The sequence below is a fragment of the Sceloporus occidentalis genome, unplaced genomic scaffold (assembly GCF_023333645.1).
Source record: "Sceloporus occidentalis isolate IW3139 unplaced genomic scaffold, rSceOcc1.0.p SCAF_2, whole genome shotgun sequence".
NCBI classification, from domain to species: domain Eukaryota; kingdom Metazoa; phylum Chordata; class Lepidosauria; order Squamata; family Phrynosomatidae; genus Sceloporus; species Sceloporus occidentalis.
The window spans coordinates 924,306-944,206 of record NW_028316982.1 but is presented as its reverse complement, the minus strand read 5'-3'; the positions used below and the strand labels follow the sequence as shown (position 1 = coordinate 944,206).

Below are 19,901 nucleotides of genomic sequence, written 5' to 3'. Positions count from 1 at the left end.
GCGTTGTGCAACCATAGGGACTGTTTGCACAGTTTCACTGAGTCAAGGGGTACATTGGAGGCACTGAGATAGAATTATGCACTGTGTAAGAAGGAGCGTGTGAAACAGTTACGCTTGTAAAACTCCACTTATACAGATGTGAAATGAATTCAAACATAAAGTAACAGCAAAAAGAGTACAAATGCATGTGTAAAGGAATGTAAGAACAAGATGCCAGCCACTGATGTGCTGCACACATGAGCATTGATTTTGAATGGCGCACATGGTACTTTGACACCCTTGTGCTGCATGTGCAGTTCTGCTTCTGCAAAATGAATGCGGCCCCTCCGTATCAGACAAAATGGTCTGACTGTTTCCGTGGGGGAACATATGTATGCGTAAGCAACCCACAGGATCCCAACCATATATAGCTAGAAACCAGCCACCATGCTGAGAGATGCCCCTTAACATCTCTCCTCCTCCTTCGATCACAGAGCATCCCCTCAAACACAGCCACTAAGAAGAAGTTTCATTTCGTTTCATTTCAACCTGGCAAGCGAAAGCTCTGAAAAGAACAAAACGTCTATTGGAGCTTCCGGAGGAAAGTAGGACTCTTTTGATTAGAGCACTTTTCTCCTGCAAGCAGCCTCCGCACTTCGCTGGCCGGGTTACGAAATATTATACCGACTGGATAATAAAACAGGAACAGGACAGAGTTCTGGGAACTTTTGGGGGGAAACGTGGGTGTTTCAAAACACAGATAATGCATCAAAAAGAACTCTTCCGAAGCCTGAGGAAGGGGTTCAGTGTCGCATGCCATGGCTGAAGAAGAAGCAGAACGGAGCAATTCAGACGGAGACAGAATTGTTCTGAGCAAAAGCACATCATTTATGAAACATAACAGCATCCTGGTCCATGGGTTCTGGTCAGGCATAAAGAAGAATGGACAAGTGCACAAATGAATTTAGCCTCCCCCCCCCCCCCCGAAAAACTTGAAAGAAACTAGGTAGAAGTAAAAACAAAAATACCTTTATGATACCTTTATTGGCCAACAGACAGAAGATGAGTTTATTAAAGACTCTATGGGGCTCTACAGACCGCCCTTAAGGGGTGGTGGGAGGCTGCCCCTTTCCTGGCTGGATTGGGGCCGCAGCAACCTCATGCCGTGGCCCCAATCCAGCCTTTGGAGGGTGCAAAAAGGAGCCGCAAAAAGTGGCTAATTTGTGCCCTCCAAAGGATGCCATGGCCGCAGCAGCACGGCTGAATGGCACTCCTTCAGTGCTGCATCATCTGAACACAGTGCCAGAGGCACACCATGATGCCACGCACCATCTGGAGCAGTGCATGGCATCATGGCGCCCTGGGGCGGAGTCAGGACGTGCGCCATCAGGACGCTGTGCCCTGACTCCTTCCACAGGCCGGCCTTTCAGACCAGTCTGTATAGGGCCTATGAATGGGGTTGGACTGGATGGCTCTTGGGGTCTCTTCCAACTCTGTGTTTCCTCAGTACTGGCTGTTCAGCTGGAGGGTAACCAGAGGAGTAAAGATTTACACTGAATATAGGCTCACAGCCCTTCTTGTTGTTGTTGTTGTTGTTGTTGTGTGCCTTCAAGTCATTTCCGACTTATGGTGACACTAAGGCAAACCTATCATGGGGCTTTCTGGGGCTGAGAGTGTGTGACTTGCCCAAGGCCATCCAGTGGGTTTCCATGGTTGAACCCTGGTCTCCAGACCCATAGTCCAATGCTCAAGCCACTGCGCACCACTACTGGGAACTTCGCTCTCCATCTGCTGAAACGGATCAAATGCCAAAGAGGACCAGCCCTTGAAACTGTGGGAGTGTTCAGCTTTTCTTCTGCCAGTCTGCATTTGCAAATGCTCCATTTCCTCACAGCTGTTTGAGGCCTGGCATCTCCTTTGCATCTCATCACCCACTTCTGCCAGGGCTTGAAAAGCGGAACTAGGGCTATATGACATTTTTTTACGATGAGTGCAGACAATGGGAACAATCTCTTGTTGCGCTGTGCAACACCGTGACATATTTCATCCGGCCTTGAGATGGGTTCTTGCTGTTAGGAAGGATCGAATTAGGGGAATTTAATTAGCTCAAATATTACGAGAGGCATGTCCTAACAACGCACGCAGCGAGATCGTGTCCCTATGTGTATGCCAGAGATCATCTAGTCCAACCCCAAGAAACAGAGGCTCCAATGCCAATGAGTTGCAATTAAAATATAACATTTATTAAAGCCACACAACAAAAGGGTTCACACACACACACACACATTCAGTGCTAAAGCAAGGAAGGGGAAGAGTTTGGGGTAAAGGAGAAAGGATAGAGGCACCGTTGGAATAATTACCTTAGGAGTCTTCTCCAAGCGACAGATGTGAGGGAAGGTGAACACGGCTGCGGGGAACAGAAAGCAACCGGCGACTGCGGTAGCTAGGAGCTAAGTTCCAGCGGGCAAAGCTAACCAGAGGCCCGAAAGAGACAGCGGGCTTTGGCTTGCCCAAGTGATTTCAGCAGGGCGCAGTGCCCAGGAGATCTCCGGAGCAGTTGCTCGACAGAGTTAGAGGTTTGGAACTGTAGCTCGCAAGCCCCAAAGAAGAGTGGACTCTAGGTCTTATTTATACTACAAAACCTATCCTCAGGCTATAGCTACCTGCGGAACAAAGGTCTTGATGGCTATCTATTGACTAAGTCTAAAGTTAAACAATGGATACACAAAAAGGGTCTGCCACTTCTTTGGGAGAAGACCTCTATCTAGATGGCTGAGTACTTAATGCCATCAATAGGTGAGGCAAACTTCTTTTGTCCTCATTTTTAGGGTTGCCTGCGAAACTGGAAGGGCAACTCCCAGAACTGGTTTTAAAGGTTTAAATCTACTTCTGCTTATAGCCATGCCTTGCAAGGCTGCCTGGCTACGTGGTCGGCTCGCTTTTGGGGTAACGGTGGCTGCAATGGGCTCAGTCAGGAGTCATGATTTTTGATCGCTTGGCACCTAAAATTGATATAAATCCAAACTCGGTAACATTTCAAAGGCCAAGATGGCGGCACAAATATTCTTCCAAATGTTGTTTTATTTAAAACTGCCAAGAACTTGAGATATTGAACCGCTAGATTAGCTCATAAAGTGTCAGACAACTGTGGGCAACACCAGACCCCTGGAAGGGAAAGGATTTATAGGAAGGCTGTATCCTTGCCCTGGTTGCTCAGTAGCTGATTAAGATCATCCAAGGCTGCATCTACACTGCAGAAATAATGCACTTTCACACTACTTTAACTGCCATGGCTCCATCTTATAGGATCTGAAGTTTGGGGTGGCACCACAGAGGCAGCTAAATCGCTCACAAACCTACAAATCCCAGAACTCCATAGCATTGAACCATGCAGTTAAAGTGGTGACAAACTGTGCTAATTCTGCAGTGTAGATGGAGCCATAACATTACTTTACTCTCATTGAGATATGTCTTGGTGGCGTTGTACCGACTTGTTCCAGAATTGCACCCCTGCATAATCAAATGGATATTCTGCAACATGCATTGGTGTGTTGTTCACAACATGCAATGGGCAATGATGTGTGATGGCAGAAAGCTCATTTGTAAGCTTCCACTGAATATGGATGTTACACTTAGGCCCCAAAAAGCACATTTGCATGTGTAAGACACATATGTAAGACATCCTGTGGTTGCTGTTGTTGTTGTGTGCCTTCAAGTTGTTTCTGATTTATGGCGGAACCTATCATGGGGTTTTCTTGGCAAGAAACCACAATTTCTGGCAGGGTCTTACCTTCATACAAGGTGGGATTGTCCATTAATACGAAGTTCCTGGCAGTAGATACAATCAGGAGTTAACCGGATGATGGAACGCCAAATCTCCCTGGATCCAGGACTGGCACTACTACATTTATTTAGAGGAGGAAATAAGGAAACAACACATAAAGATTTGCTTTCCTTCCTATTATTAACAGCCAGGCAACAAGAACCCTACAGCACCCAGCTTAGACCTATGATGATTAAAAAAAGGTTTGGCATTTAGCATTATGAGACCCTGTTTCCAAAAGAAACTTGGTTGTGTTGTTGTCCATATGCCAAAGTACAATAGCATCCAAAATCCACAAAAGAGGGATGCCTTTATCAGGCCAAAATAAATGCACAAAATACATGTTGCAAGCTGTCAAAGCAGGACTGGGACTAATATATATATATATATATGAGATGTAGTCATATATATATATATATATATATATATATACACACACACATACACACACACACACATACAGACACACACACATTCTCCTGTTTGATTTATAACACTTTTGCCTGATTAAGAAGCCAGCGGAGCTTCGAAAGCTTGCAACATGTATTTTTGTGCATTTGGGTTGTTCCCATAATGCTAACCCTGTCTGGTGGATTTTGGATCAGTGGAGCTTCAAACACTTGCAATGTGTATATTTGTGCTTTTTGGCTGCCCCAATAATGGCATGGCTGTTTTGTGGGTTTTGAATAACATTTAGGCCAGGAGAATGAATGAATCGGGCGGCTCTTGACGTCACTGGACTGCAGCTCCCATCATTCTTGTGAGGAATGCTGGGAGATGGAATAGGGCCACACAGTCTATTTCAGATACACACACACAAACTCAGAGGCTTGCCAACATTCAAGTCCCATTGAATTTAACGGAAGTCACCCCTCCATAGATATGTTAAGGAAAAGCAACATGCGACATACAGTAGAAGAAATAAAACATGTATGTGAAAGTCACAGTGACTAAGCAAGAGCAATTAAGAAGCCACACAGGTGAAAAAGCTAATGTAATTTAGAAGTCCTGAATGTCAAGGACAGAATTATAGAATGTACAATTGGAAACACCTGAGACTCATTAAGTGTACAAGGTGAAATGATGAAATGCTTAAGTATGGGTTGAACTATGAGAACCACTCAAAATGGATGTACATGCCCACTGGGTGGAAACTGACTAGTGGGTGGTGTTTGACAATGGCTATAAGAATTGCTATGTTTGCCAATGTATTTTGTGGGTAGTTTTGGATAGTTGAGTAGTTTGGAGATTGTAGAGATTGTGATTTGTAGGGCATATAGTATTTTGTATATAGTAGAATAAAGTAGATCTTTGATATAAGACTACTGAGTTGTCTGGTGTCTTGAGTGAAGATACAAGAGCCAGCAGGATCCTGGAGAAGTTTGGAGACTTCTGAGGAAGAAGAGTGAGAAGGCTTGGAGAGTTTGTCAGGGTCTTCAGCCTATTCTCTGAAACTCTGCTGCTTTGAAGAAAAGCACTAACCACTGGCCAAAGCTGGTCAGCTCTGCTGCATAACAAGGTGGTGAGTTACAGCCAGAGGTGAAGAGCTACAACTCCCATCATCCCTGACAAGATATTCAAGACTGCGGATCTCAAGTCTGCGAGAACAGAGGGGCACCTTTGAGGAAACATGGTTCCCATTTATTCCTTATGTACATCAAATTAATGAGGAAAGACATCATGCTCCATCGACCTATGGACCTAGGGACTATTCCCTCGATTTATGCAATCCTTTGGAAAGGATTAATCCAACAGAAGAAGTTATTTCAGGGGGATTCGCTTTGCATTTCAAGATCGCAATAACGCAACTCAGTGTCCTGTGTTCCATGTAAGCATTGCATATGTTTTTCTACTGTTGTTCTGTCAAGCTAATTTATGTTGTTTTTAAAACAATGAAGTAAACTTAGTTTTAAAAAAGGATATGCAAGACATCAAGAGGATGCTTTATTTTTACGCAGCATTGAGTTTTTAGCATTTACAAACTTTTTGAACGTGGCTTTTTAGAAAACCGTAGCCAAGTGAGTGTTGATTCACTGCATCCCTTTGGGGAAGACAGGAGATGCAGGTGTCAGCTTTCTTTTCCCCTCTTGTTGCTCCTGGTGAACAGGACGAATGAATGGCATTTGGAGGAGTTAATTGGGATGGGAAAAGTCCAGCGCCGTTGGACCGACCGTGACTCAACGGCAGTGATGCTGCGGCCCAAAAGGTCAAGGCCCTCTTGGATCATGTTAACAGCATCTCCATGTCCCAGGCACCGGAAGACATCAGCACCTTTGTACCCGATACTGGCGAGGTTTTCTTTAGCATCGTGCGTCAGTTTGGCAAACGTGGCATTTCCAAACAGGTGCTGAGAAAATAGAGAAGAAGCAGGAAGAACGATGGGGCAGGTTTCATACCCGGGGGGGCCAGAATGCCATTCATCCTTTTTTATCTCTCTCAAGAATCCTTCAACTTGGTGCCTTCCAGATGCATTCAACTTGGTGCCTTCCAGATGATCAGAGAGCTGGGGGTGTTTAGCCTGGAGAAGAGAAGGTTAAGAGGGGATATGATAGCCCTGTTTAAGTATTTGAAGGGCTGCCATATTGAGGAAGGAGCAAGCTTGTTTTCTGCTGCTCCAGAGAATAGGAGACAATGGAGCAATGGATGCAAGCTGCAGGAAAAGAGATTCCACCTCAACATTAGGAGGAACCTCCTGACAGTAAAGGCTGTTCAACAGTGGAAGATGCTTCTGCCTTGGAGTTTGGTGCAGTCTTCTTCTTTGGAGGCCTTTCAACAGAGGCTGGATGGGGATGCTTTGGCTGAGAGTTCCTGCATGGCAGACTGGGGTTGGACTGGCTGGGCCTTGTGATTCTATCAGCCATTGGTTGTGGTGGGAGAAGAAATTACATGGAGAGAACTGGGATCAGTCTCCATACCTTACCCAGACACCAAAGAGCACTTCAGTATGCTTCAGCAAACTTTCCCCTACAAAAAAACTAATATGCACACAGAAAATGAAACCAATAGGCCAGGTAGGTCTTGCATAAGTCAACCAAAACAGAGAATCATAGACCATAGAGTTGGAAGAGACCACAAGGGCCATCCAGCCCAACCCCATTCTGCCATGCAGGAACTCACTTTCTCATGTTCTCCATTTTTGGTTTTTAACATGCTAGACTTTAGCTGGTGAGGCAGGCTTATCTGCATTTCCTTCTTATCTCTGTTTTACTGTCCATGAATGCTCCATAAGGGATTCTGCTTTTTAAGTTGCCTGTTGCAGGCAGACACACGCAGCTACAGTAGGATCGGCCAGCTTTCCCAGCAAAGCCTTCACTGCATTGTTTACTGCAGACACAGTGCTTCAACCATCTTCCCAGTGCTGAAGCTGCTTGAAATTTCCAGCTGGACAAAGAACAAGGATGAAAAGCAGAGCTGGGTGGGTCTGGAAATGGATGTGTAAAAAGAGCTTCTTTGCCAGAGGCTTTGTTAACTGCCTGCATTTGCGGTGAAGCAAATATTCAGGTGGGCATCTTTTCTGAGCTGGCCCTGGCAGCAATTTTTCCAAGTATCAAGCCCATCATCCTCTCCCCACACACACACCTCCCTTTCTCACATTGCAAAGCAATAGGTCCAGGGTGAGATATGTTCAGAAGGCCCAACACCACCCACATTTTAAGAAACAGCTCAGGCATTCAAGCTGTGGCGAGAAATCACAGATACGGGATGTTCTGCGCAAGAAATGCCATGACAGGGCATGCATAGGCCTTCTGCTTGTCAAACTGGCAGAGTCCATGCTGGTGAGAAAAGGGCAATCCTTTGCAAGACTTGTACCACATCCTTCTGTGAAAATATGGAAAGGGAGGAGGCATGTGTGGGGTGAAAGTCACATTGCAAAAAGCAATGGCAGAATAATCCAGGTGTTTGCATGGTATTATATATATAGCAGAGAGTGCTAATGTGGTATAAAGGGTTGCAACGGTGGGCTAGGACCAGGTCTACACCAGCCACAGTACTCCAGGCTACTCCCAGGATATTCGGGCCCCAAATCCCCCCTCATGACCTGGTCACTCCGGAGCAGCACCAGGCAGCTATCACACATTTATTTTATTTCAAGTCAATAAGTAATACACACACATGCCACTGTGTTGCCCAGCACCATCACCACTGGAGCAAGTTGCTCTCTCCAAGGCTGAAAACAACATACTCAGAATCAGTCGCATGGCTGGGTGCCTCGCTGTGACATCAGAGCCCTCCCTCCATCCACCATCTTGAGAGAGAGAGAGGCAGGCTGGATCCATCAGGCCTCCTGGAAGAAGAGGAGCCCTCCTTTCATCCACCATCTTGAGAGAGAGAGAGGCAGGCTGGATCCATCAGGCCTCCTTGGAAGAAGAGGAGCCCTCCTTTCATCCACCGTCTTGAGAGAGAGAGAGGGGGGCAGGCTGGCTCCAACAGGCCTGCCTGGAAGAAGAGGAGCCCTCCTTTCATCCACCATCTTGAGAGAGAGAGAGGCAGGCTGGATCCATCAGGCCTCCTGGAAGAAGAGGAGCCCTCCTTTCATCCACCGTCTTGAGAGAGAGAGAGGCAGGCTGGATCCATCAGGCCTCCTGGAAGAAGAGGAGCCCTCCTTTCATCCACCATCTTGAGAGAGAGAGAGGCAGGCTGGATCCATCAGGCCTCCTGGAAGAAGAGGAGCCCTCCTTTCATCCACCATCTTGAGAGAGAGAGAGGCAGGCTGGATCCATCAGGCCTCCTTGGAAGAAGAGGAGCCCTCCTTTCATCCACCGTCTTGAGAGAGAGAGAGGGGGGCAGGCTGGCTCCAACAGGCCTGCCTGGAAGAAGAGGAGCCCTCCTTTCATCCACCATCTTGAGAGAGAGAGAGGCAGGCTGGATCCATCAGGCCTCCTGGAAGAAGAGGAGCCCTCCTTTCATCCACCATCTTGAGAGAGAGAGAGGCAGGCTGGATCCATCAGGCCTCCTTGGAAGAAGAGGAGCCCTCCTTTCATCCACCGTCTTGAGAGAGAGAGAGGGGGGCAGGCTGGCTCCAACAGGCCTGCCTGGAAGAAGAGGAGCCCTCCTTTCATCCACCATCTTGAGAGAGAGAGAGGCAGGCTGGATCCATCAGGCCTCCTGGAAGAAGAGGAGCCCTCCTTTCATCCACCGTCTTGAGAGAGAGAGAGGCAGGCTGGATCCATCAGGCCTCCTGGAAGAAGAGGAGCCCTCCTTTCATCCACCATCTTGAGAGAGAGAGAGGCAGGCTGGATCCATCAGGCCTCCTGGAAGAAGAGGAGCCCTCCTTTCATCCACCGTCTTGAGAGAGAGAGAGGCAGGCTGGATCCATCAGGCCTCCTGGAAGAAGAGGAGCCCTCCTTTCATCCACCATCTTGAGAGAGAGAGAGGCAGGCTGGATCCATCAGGCCTCCTGGAAGAAGAGGAGCCCTCCTTTCATCCACCGTCTTGAGAGAGAGAGAGAGAGGCAGGCTGGCTCCAACAGGCCTGCCTGGAAGAAGACAAGCCCTCCCTTTATCCACCATCTGCCTTGGTCCAGGCCTCGGAGGTAGAGAAGACTGCTGGACCTCATCCCCTTTTCCACCACCTCTCCCTTCTCCTTTTGTGTCGTGTCTTTTTAGATTGTAAGCCTGAGGGCAGGGAACCGTCTGACTAAAAGATTGTATGTACAGCGCTGTGTAAATTTACAGCGCTTTATAAACAAAGGTTAATAATAATAATCTCCTGCCAGCAGCATTAGAATAATAGAATCACAGAGTTGGAAGAGACTGCAAGGGCCCAGATGGAGCCCAACCCCCCTTCTGCCATGCAGGAACTCTCATTCAAAGCATCCCCATTCACAGATAGCCATCCAGCCTCTGCTTAAAAACAGCCTGGCAGTGTATGTCCCTGGAATCATAGAGTTGGAAGAGACTCCAAGGGTCATCAAGTCCAACCTCTTTCTACTTGGGGTCTACTAGGACTCCTAGAACCCTTTCACACGTAAATCTCCTTAAGCCAGGCGTCCCCCATGATCCTATATCTGTGCATTTCATTTTTATATCCTAAGTGCAGTGCATTATTTTAATGTGTTTTAACCTCGTTAGGCCCTGTGTCTGGTGCAGAATGTGTTGGATGTTGTCTGGACTGCCTGCGCCAGGACCGGGGTTTGGGTTGCGCATAGTCCAAACAGGATGATGCCAGAACAGGGTGGGATGAAAAGGCTTCCTCATCCTATGCAGAGAAGGCTCTCTCCCATGACTTCACCAAACAAGCCTGGGAAGATCGTGGGATGGAGAGGAAGTCTTCCCCCCAAAGACTGAAAGGCCCAGGTAGGCTGATGTGGGGATCACAGAATCCTAGAGTTGGAAGAGACCCCAAGAAGGGCCCTGATCCAGTCCAAGCCCCTTCTTCTGCCATGCAGGAACTCTCCATCAAAGCATCCCCACTGACAGATGGCCATCCAGCCTCTGTTTAAAGACAGCCTCCAAGGAAGGAGACTCCATCACTCTCCAAGAGAGCATCTTCCTCTGACGGACAGTGCTTACTGTCAGGAAGTTGTTCCCAGTGTTCCCATTGTTCTGGGTCTTGTTCTCTGGAGCAACAGAAAACAAGCTTGCTCTCTCCTCAATATGACATCAAATACTTCAAATATTTAAACAGGGCTATCATATCACTGACCGTAAATGACTTTTGACCAGCAGTTTGATGGGTCGACCTATGACATACGCATGGCTGGCATGAATAAATGCCACAAACATAAGGAAGATGCTACTAGTCCAGGGTCTCCTTGTCATCAGGTTGCTTCATAACGTGAAGTAGCTGTGGCTATAAATCTGCTTTGGTTTTTGGTCCATGGTGGCGAACCCTGTCTCCAAAAATGGGTCCAGCAACTTGGTTGTCTCCGTTAGGCTATGGATGATAACCCAAGGTGTATTCTCCATCCCACTGTCCCTGCGTTTGACCTTCTGCGTTGTATGGTGCGTCACACGGTCCTGGTCCTCAAGGAACCCTGAAGAGAGAGTTTCCCAGAAGGCCGATGCCTCATGAGAACACAACGATGCAATGGAGATGCCGTTCCCGAGAAGGACAAAAGCATCTGGGGCTGTTTACCGGAGAGACGTGGATCCCCTGGATGAGGACATAATTGGCTTCTTCTTTGAAATCTTTGCCTCTGAAGCAGCCATTTGAAGTGAGGAAGTGGCAGCCTTCCCTTCTGTTCATTTTGTATTTGTTCAGAGCAATGACAACTTTACAACAGAGGACAGCAAACCATTAACACACTCTATGACTGACTCACAGTCACACCGAGTTTGATGAGGGCGGCTGTCTTCGGGTGTCTTGAACTCATTACACCTTTCTATTGCTGTTATTATTATTATTATTATTATTGCATTATGATTCTCAGAATCTTCTCTCTCTCTTTTAAAAAGATTTCATTTATAACACATAAAACACAGACAATCGCACTGTATAAATCCCAGCTGTTTTCTAGTACATGACTGAAACCTTGCAGAATAACAATATTCTTTGTTCTTGATAAAATAAAAACCTATGTCTTCCCTCCAACTCTTGACTTTTGATGCTTTTTACCTTCCGTTGTTGCTTCAGTCATCCTATCACTGCCGTTCTTTAAATTGTAAAAGGTTCTCAGTGGATCTGCCTATTAAAAACTACAAAGGTTGAAGGGGAAAAGAAAGTGAGAACAAAAGGAAGGGCAAACAGAGAGTAAGATATTGCTCTTATGGAAAGCACTATATCATCAGACCTTGCCAGTTCTTATTCCAGTATTTCATCACTGGTAACCGTCCTTTTTCTACTTTGGTTAATGACTTATTCTTTAAACTACTGGTAAATTTATAGAATGCCAGAGATTGGGAAAGTTACTTTTGGGGCTACAACTCCCAGAATCCCCAAGCCAGCATAGAAAAAGAAACGTTCTCAGGTTCAGGGTAGAACTTTGGACAAAATGCCATGAGTTTTGGTCGTCAACCAATCGATTAATCGATCCCTTTATTGATATCCTTCCTTTCTCTCAATATTAAGACTCACGGCAGCTATAACCCCCGTAATATATAAAGAAAGAAACGGGACTCAGTCCATTCACCTTCCCTTGTTAAGGATGAAATCCATGGCGGTGAAGACATTAGTGGGTTAAAGTTAAGAGAGGTCTACAAAGGTATCTGGGGTCAGAGATATGTGGAGCCCATGAGAAGAAGTGCAGATGACCGGAAAGACCGTGAAATGTGCATTCCTGCACAGCAGAATGGGGTTGGTCTGGATGGTGTGCTGCACACATTAATGGTTCACTAGCACATAGATGTTTGTGTCACTGTCTAAGTATTGCTTGCTAATGACTGCTAGTAAAGCAATTGCAATGGTTGTACTTTTTGCAATTCAGTTCCTTATAGTTTCACTGATTACAGTCCTTAGAAACCAAGACATAGAAGTCAAGAATCACAGAATCACAGGAATGGCCCATTGCCATGCAGGAATGCACAACCAAAGGCCCCCCCCCCAAAAAAAAAAAGATGGCCACCAAGCCTCTGTTTAGTCCCTGAACTAGTAGAAAACCCATCTTCTACATGATACCCCTTCAAATATTTAAACATGGCTATCATGCCATTTCTCCTTCTTCTCTTCCCAGGCTAAACAGATCCAGCTTCCTAAGTCTTTCCATATAAAGCTTGATTTCAGACTTTTGATTATCTTGGGCAGCATCTGCACTGCAGAATTATTGCACTTTGACAATAGCTCCATCCTTTGGAATCCTGGGATTCTTAAGTTTGTCGTGGCACCAGAGCTCTCTGATGGAGAAAGCTAAATACTGTGTCTCACAAAACTACAAATCCCAGAATTCAATAGCACATCTTTACATTTGCATCACATGCATCTGAGGAAGTAGATACAAGTCTGTAAAAGCTTATGCTACCAACTTCTCTTTTTCAGGTAGTCTCAAAGGTGCCACAAGACCCCTTTGCATATTCGCATTTCTTAGTCCTGGATCATTTATCATCTGCTAATTGCTGAGGCCTAAATAACCTAAAGACACCAGACCCTTGTTTTCTGCTGCTCCAGAGAATAGGACCCAATAGAGCAATGGATGCAAGCTCCAGGAAAAGAGATGCTACCTCCATATTAGGAGGAACCTCCTGGCAGTAAGGGCTGTTTGACAGGGGAACACACTCCCTCAATGGAGTGCAATGGAGTCTCCTTCCTTGGAGGTTTTTAAGCAGAGGCTGGATGATCATCTGTCAAAATGGGGATGCTTTGATGGAGAGTTCCTGCATGGCAGAAGAAGGGGGTTGGACTGGATCAGGGCCCTTCCTGGGGTCTCTTCCAGCTCTAGGATTCTGTGATTCTCTGATATCATCTGATCTTGGAAGCTAAGCAGGGTCAGTCCTGGGTAGTGCTTGGCTAGGAGACCACCAACAAATGCCAAGCCCTCTGGGCTCTATTTCAGAGGAAGGAACTGACCAAACCACCTCTCAGTATTCCTACAAGCTCTTCTTCATACTGACTCTACAGACTACCATGGCTATATATGTTTGAATTCTGAATCTGCAGGGTTTGGCGCATTTCTTTGGCTGCTGGGCTGAGCCTTGGACAGAGCTCCTCTGCTGCATTGCTTTTTTCTTCCAGCTGGAAGTGACTTCTCTCCTTCCCCAAAGGAATGAATGGGAGCATCCCTCTCCTCCTCTCTAGTCCCCAAATGCTGGGTTGGCAGAAGAAGAGACTGAAGAAACAGCTGCCTGGCAGAGAGCCCCCTGGCTTCCCATTCAGGATCTGGAGCTCTTAAGAGGGAAGGAGGGAAGAAAGAAAGAAAGAGGGAGGAGGAGGAGGAGGGATGAAAGAAAGAAAGGGAGGGAGGGAGGGAGGGAGGGAGGGAGGGAGAGGAAGGAAGGAAGGAAGAAAATAAGGCAGGAAGGCAGGGAGGGAGGGAGGGAGGGAGGGAGGGGAAGGAAGGAGGGAGGGAAGGGAAGGAAGGCAGGGAGGTAGAGGGGGGAGGAAGGAAAGAAAGAAAGAAAAAGGGAAGGGGCGGAGGAGGGAGGAAAGAAAGAAAGAAAGGGAAGGAGGGAGAGGAAGGAAGGAAGGCAGGGAGGGAGGGAGGGGAAGGAGGGAGGGAAGGGAAGGAAGGCAGGGAGGTAGAGGGGGAGGGAGGAAAGAAAGAAAGAAAAAGGGAAGGAGGAGGGAGGAAAGAAAGAAAGGGAGGGAGAGGAAGGAAGGCAAGGAGGGAGGGAGGAAGGGAAGGGAAGGAAGGAAAGGATGGAGGAAGGCAGGGAGGGAGGGAAGGGAAGGAAGGCAGGGAAGTAGAGGGGGAGGGAGGAAAGAAAAAGGAAAAGGGAAGGAGGAGGAGGAGGGAGGAAAGAAAGAAAGGGAGGGAGGGAGGGAGGGAGAGGAAGGAAGGCAAGGAGGGAGGGAGGGAAGGAGGGGAAGGAAGGAGGAAGGGAGGGAGGGAAGGGAAGGAAGGCAGGGAGGTAGAGGGGGGAGGGAGGAAAGAAAGAAAAAGGGAAGGGGGAGGAGGAGGGAGGAAAGAAAGAAAGAACGGGAGGGAGGGACGGAGGGGAGGGAGGAAAGAAAGAAAAAGGAAGGGAAGGGGGAGAGGGAGGGAGGAGGAGGAGAAAGGGAGGGAGGAAAGAAAGAAAGGGAGGGAAGAAAGAAGGAAAGAAAGAAAGAAAAAGAGAGAAGGAAGGAGGGAGAGGAAGGAAGGAGGGATGGAAGAAAAAAGAAAAGAATGGGAGGGAGGGAGGAAAGAAAGGACAGAAGGAAGGAAGGTGCCCTTGGTAGTTCCTAGTGAAGGTCGTTCTGGTGCCTCCTCGGCAGCCACTGCAGGAAGGTCTGGCCAAAGGTGCCAATAAAGAGGCCTTGAGTTCCAGAGCATGCACAGAGGCAGGTGGGCCCAGAGCCAGAGGCCCACAGAGCTGCCAGTGCGCAGAGAAAAGGGCTGAAGAGAAAGAGTGCGCAAAAGTGTTTCTGGTCCTGCGTGTCCCTGTGACTGACAGCTCTTGCTGACTATTGATGCTCTGTTTATGTAATCCCTCTCTATCAGGCTGGGAGGCCCTACCAGATTGTGTGCATCATGTGCTGTGTGTGTCTATGTACAAACACACCTAGAACCATCCTCCAGTGAAAAGGGAGGGAGGGAGGCTTCTTTCCCAGGACTCCAGGCTGTCTTTGTTTCAAGCTGGGAGGAAGCCACCTGCCAATACAGGCTGGGCTTCCATCCTCCATCCTTCCACCCGAACCACCTCTTGGGACTGGGCCAGCCTCATTCCTCTCTGCTGCTGCTGCTGCTGCTGCTGGGTCTTTTTATGGGGCAAAGTAATTAACATGTGGCTCTCCTTGAGGCAGAGTGAGCTCTTTGTGCAATGGTGATAAGGGGGCCTTCCCACCCGCCTCCTACAACTATGAACAAAATGCGCAGCCCATAAGTCCCAGACTGAGATGCCAAGCCACAGGGTCTGTGTCTGTGGCAGAGTCTTTTCCTACTGCTCCACTGCTGATGAAACAAGTCAAGTCCAGCTCACTCACCCTCTCATACAATTATATGGTTGGAAGGTACCCCCAAGGGCATCCAGTCCAACCCCATTCTGCCTTGGAGGAAGAAAGGCAGACTGTGGAACACACTCCCGCAATGGAGAATGGTGGAGTCTCCCTCCTCGGAGGTCTTTAAGCAGAGGCTGGATGGCCATCTCTCAATGGGGATGCTTTGATGGAGAGTTCCTGCATGGCAGAATGGGGTTGGACTGGATTAGGGCCCTTCTTGGGGTCTCTTCCAACTCTACAATTCTATGATAAGACACAATCCAAGCCGTCCTTGTGACTGATGGCCAGCCTCTTTAAAAACAGCCTCCAAGGAAAGAGACTCTACTACAATCTGAGACAGCATTTTCCACTGTCTAACAGCTCTTACCCTCAGGTAGTTCTTGCTAATGTTGAGGTAGAATCTCTTTTCCTGTAGCTTGCCTCCATTGCTCCATATTCTCTGGAGCAGCAGAAAAGAAGCTTGCTCCCTCCTCAATATGGCATCCCTTAAAATACTAACACAGAGCTGTCATATCACCTCGTAACCTTCTCTTCTCCAGGATGAACATCCCCAGCAATTGCCTCAGTCATTCCTCACAGGGCTTCATGGTTTCCAGAAGCCTTCACCATTTCAGTTGAGGGACTGCAGCAAAGCAAAGCAATGAAAGTGTGACAACTCCAGTGGATGTAACGACAACACACACAAACCAGACACTGGAGGAATTTCTCTTAATTTCGAATGAAAAGAAAGTGGGGCCAGAACGCATTCACGTGAATTTGCTAGTTCAGCAAATTTACGTGAATTTGAATTGCGTTCGGACTGACTTTCCATTGCCCGAAATTGTGTGTGGTAGTCTATCACGCAATTACGTTAAACCCCATGATTGCGTTCAGATTGCCATTGGATTATACTTCCAATTTCCCTTGTCTGATAACATCCTAACAGGGGGACATGGGGTGAAAGCGGGTAAAGGGGGCACGTATGGGGGGGGGGGGGCTCCATGATTTTGGTTTGCCACTCCATCACTTGTACATGCAAATGTGTGGCCGATCAAAGGTGGGTTGGCATCTGGGTGGACATGGGAGGTACTTGGAGGTTGCAAGGGGTGTGTTTGTGCAATGTTGCACATGTGTGGTGGGGAGGCAACAAAACAAAAATACCCAGCAGTGCAGTTGATGTTGTGCCATGCCTAAGGGTTTCAACCTGCATTTGGAAAAAGCAGGATTGAGCCGCTTTTCCTGCCCATCTGTGCCAGCCCTTTGTAGCTGATGTAGAATACCGGTGATCGGCTGCATCCACACTGGAGAAATAACCCAGTTTGGCACCATTTGTTGTGGGCCCAGAGCAGAGCGGAGCTTAAGGAAGGAAGGCCCCACAACAAACTCCAGTTCCCAGAATTCCATAGCCTTGAGCCAGGATGCTTAAAATGGTTCCAGACTGGGTTAGTTCTCCAGTATGGATACAGCCCTGATTTTCATTCCAAAGCCCCAAAGGTCAGTGTTTTTGCAGGCTCTTGTCCTCCTAAAGACCAAAAAATAAATTGCTTAGGAAATGCAGAACAGGATGCACAGCACCTGCAACACTTTTGCTGCTGCCCCAACATTTGCCTGAGGCAGCCGCCTCACTCTGCCTAAGGCTAGGGCCGGCCCTGATCCCTTGCGTAGCTCCTACAAAGAGAGCAAATAGCCAAGCATCCCGGAAGAGGCGGAGTAGAGCTCAGGGAACAGAAACGAGAATGAAGAGGCTGCCAAGTCAGTTCCTGGGCACCGCAGTATAAATAAATAAACCCACACAGATTATGCTTCCCGTCAAACAGCACACTTTGCTGTCATCAATCCACACACCGCCACACACACAACGCATCCAAGGCTGAGCAACTGAGCGGTGACGAAGCAAAGCGGCAAACGTTGTTGCATGTCACAGGAGGAGGAGGAGGAGGAGGAGGAAGGGGCAACGAGTGCCAGAATGGGACTGGGCCACTGTGGCCCCTTCTCTTGTTGCCTCTGCAACAGAACAGATGGAAGGAATATTGGCCGGCAATTCTGCATTGTACGCAAAGGGATCTTGTAGCATCTTTGAGACTAACTGTAAGAAAACCTTTGTAAACTTGAGCCTACTTCCTCAGATGCCCAAAGCAAGTCTTGGAAAGCTCATGCTACCAAGTTCTTTCTTTCAGTGAGTCTCAAAGGTGCTACAAGATCCCTCTGGCTACAATACAGAATTGCCAGCAAACATTTATTATTCTTTGGACATTTCATCTCACAGAAAAAATTATGGTTTAAACAGCGAAAATCATGGGGAAATTGTGCAGTCGCAGTTAATATTTTCACATGACGCCACAATGTGCCATTGTCCCGGGAATAAGCAGGCAATAAACAGCAAGGAACCATTCACGGAAAAATCCTTAGAGTGTGGTGGAGTCTCCTTCTTTGGAGGCTGTTTGTAAAGAGAGGCTGGATGAGCATCTCTTGGGGGTGCTTTGACTGTGAGTTCCTGCATGGCAGAAGAAGAAGGGGCTTGGACTGGATCAGGGCCCTTCTTGGGGTCTCTTCCAACTCTAGGAAGCTTATCACATGGGAGGAATTTCTCTTAATTTCGAATGAAAAGAAAGTGGGGCCAGAACGCATTCACTGAATTTGCTAGTTCAGCGAATTTACGTGAATTAGAATTGCATTCAAACTGTCTTCCCATTGCCTGAAATGGCACGTGATCACCTCCCATGCAATAATGTGAAACCCCATGATTGCGTTCATACTGACGTCCCATTGCCCGAAATTGCGTGTGGTAGTCTATCACGCAAAAAGGTTAAACCCCATGATTGCGTTCGGATTGCCATTGGATTATACTTCCAATTTCCCTTGTCTGATAACGTCCAGGGATTCTATGATTCCATGGTTATAAGAGTCCCATCTCTGTGTTTTGCAAGGTTGAAAATCGTAAGCCCTGCTTGATCATTTGGGAGAAACCTGAGCTCCACTAACCATCACTTCATGGTGGCTCTCATGGAGGGCAGTCTGCCTGGATGTATAGCCCTGTAGTCTCTGGGGAATATCCTCCCGGAGTGCCTCCTCTGTCCTGTTTGGAAGGACCAAAGCCTTTCCTCTCCATCCCTTCTGCCTTGCCTCCAGCTGCAGCGGAGATGGAGATGCCAGGCTTCGCTCCAGAAAAGCAAGTGTGGGGGAGGCAGGGCTCTGCGCCGCAGCCTCATTCAAGCCGTTTTATGAATAGAAATGGGCAACCTGGCTGCCTGCCTGCCTGCCTTTTCAATAGCTCTACTCAGGGCTTTAGAGAGGAAATGGCACTTGCAGGCATCCCTGTGCCAGTTTCCACAGATGCAACACCTGGCATGGATGCATAAAGAAAGCACCCACACAAAGGGCAGAAAGACGAATAAGATAAAACCCAGACAGACGTAACCATTCATGGCTGTGCATAGCTGCAAATTCTCTCTTTTTTCCCTCCCCCAAACCCATCTTTTTGCACACTCTCCCAATCCAGCTATGCACCTGCACTCAATAATGTTTGATGGTGGTCTTGCGCATGGACCTCCTGGGGCATCTGAATGAAGCATGACACTGGACAAGAAGAGCCATTTAAGTCAGATCTGGCTGGGGGCTTCTTTTGTTCTTCTCTTTATCTTCCTGAAACAGGTCACCAGTAACTGTAAACCTACATAATCATGGTCCCATGTAACTGGAATTAGGAGTCTTTAGCTTCTGGGTCATGTGGGTTCCCTAGTCCCCCTTCACACCTCTGGCTAGTTACTACCACTGTCTCCTTGGCCTGTTTTCCCTGCTCCTGTGCGGATACCTTTGATCAGCTAAGCAACATAAGGCGAGATGGGAGGGGGAGGAAAACCAGCGTCCCTCAGAGAATCCTAGAGTTGGAAGGGACCCCAAGAAGGGCCCTGATCCAACCCTCTTCTGCCATGCAGGAACTCAAAATCAAAGCAACCCCAAGAGATGGCCATCCAGCCTCTGCTTAAAGATCTCCAAAGAAGGAGACTCTAAGGCAGCACCTTCCTCTGTCGAACAGCCCTTACTCTCAGGAAGTTCCTCCTAATGTTGAGCTGGAATCTCTTTTCCTGGAGCTTGCATCCATTGTTCTGGGTCCTGTTCTCTGGAGCAGCAGAAAACAAGCTTGCTCCCTCCTCAATATGACATCCTTTCAAATATTAAAACAGGGCCATCATATCACCTCTTAACTGTCTCTTCTCCAGGATAAACAGACCCAGCTCCCTAACCACAGTCCAATACATCTGGAAGGCACCAAGTTGAAAGAATTCTTTGAAACACAAGAGAGACAGAAAAAGAGATGAACTGCATTGTGATTCCCCCTTCCATCTATCATATCACTGACTTCATATCTCCATCCCACAAGGGAATGAGTCCCTGAAAGAAAAGATGTCCTGCCACCCAGCCATGTCATCATTTCTTACTCAGCCACATGGAATGACTGTCTCACATCTTCCGCAAGTAGCTCCGTGGCACCTCATGTGGCCTCATTTTTCCATTCAGAAAAGCCTGATATATCATTAAATACCAAAGGCAGAATCACCCCAGCCAACATACTTCCAGTTTCTTGGCATAGTTGTGAAAGCCAGGCAGT

General features: G+C 47.6%; 1 protein-coding gene across 1 annotated transcript in view; it reads right to left on the bottom strand.

Moving 5' to 3' along the window:
* The window catches only part of LOC149317834 (calcium/calmodulin-dependent protein kinase II inhibitor 2-like), a 38,462-nt gene extending 19,913 nt beyond the window's left edge, over window positions 1–18,549 (bottom strand). Inside the window, exon 1 of the mRNA XM_089508546.1 lies at window positions 18,533–18,549. The gene's annotated coding sequence lies outside the window, so the exon portion shown is untranslated. The remainder of the gene's footprint in view (window positions 1–18,532) is intronic.
* Between the last annotated feature and the right edge of the window lie 1,352 nt (window positions 18,550–19,901).